Here is a 794-nt window from a genome sequence, read left to right as displayed (position 1 = left end):
GAAGGAGGGGGAGGAATAGGATCTTCCCTTGAGGACTCAAGAGCCTGAGTTGTTGGCACAGGAGTATAGGTTTGGGCAGTGGGAGGTCTGGGGAGCTGGAAGCTGGAGAAGATTTATGAGAATCATCTGGGGGGGGGATTTAGGACTCAGTTGGGTCCCAGTGCATGGATGACCGGTCGGAGTAGGAGTTGAACAGTAAAGAGGGCCCCAGGGTCTCTCCCTGCAATGTATAGCCATAGGCCCTATGTGTGTCCTACATCCCACCCCATAGACTGTTTTCCTTTCTCAGTGAACCGAATTATGAGGGGGTTGCACTGTGGTTGGGTGCAGGGCCCCCCCATACCTCCTCCAGTGGTCCTTCCCCATCCCAGGGTGGTAGATCTGGGGGCCCTTTGTAGGGTTATTAGATCCCCGGTTGATGACACTTTCCACCAGTTTGTGCCAGTGGTCTCACAGCCCCAGTCAGCCCAATAATAATCCCCAGGTGCCCCACATTTGTTCTTAACTTGTCTGCTGCATCCATGGTCTGGACAAACTGAGATGGCGAGGTTTCACGTGCGTGATCTGGGGCCGGGGTCTCGGTAGCCGGAGGGAGGAAAGTGGGTCTGGTCGTGAAGTTCCCATTCTCCTTCAAAGATATCACAGAGGTCAACCCAAAGGTCTGGGTACCAAGTGTTGGGAGAGGCTGTCTTGGAGGTAGAGTTGATGACTGTCCCCGTGGCGGGGTTGGTGATTACCCAAGTTAAGTTTTGGGGCATATAGGGATTTATGTTACTTGCAGGAAAGGTGCCATC

General features: G+C 53.7%; 1 protein-coding gene across 1 annotated transcript in view; it reads left to right on the top strand.

The window, feature by feature from the left end:
* Positions 1 to 794, top strand: part of LOC103745446 (lamin tail domain-containing protein 1-like) — a 46,756-nt gene that overhangs the window by 32,362 nt on the left and 13,600 nt on the right.

Source organism: Nannospalax galili, unplaced genomic scaffold (assembly GCF_000622305.1).
Source record: "Nannospalax galili isolate Female #2095 unplaced genomic scaffold, S.galili_v1.0 scaffold403, whole genome shotgun sequence".
NCBI lineage: Eukaryota > Metazoa > Chordata > Mammalia > Rodentia > Spalacidae > Nannospalax > Nannospalax galili.
The sequence above is the reverse complement of the archived record's forward strand: the minus strand, read 5'-3'. Positions and strand labels throughout refer to the sequence as shown.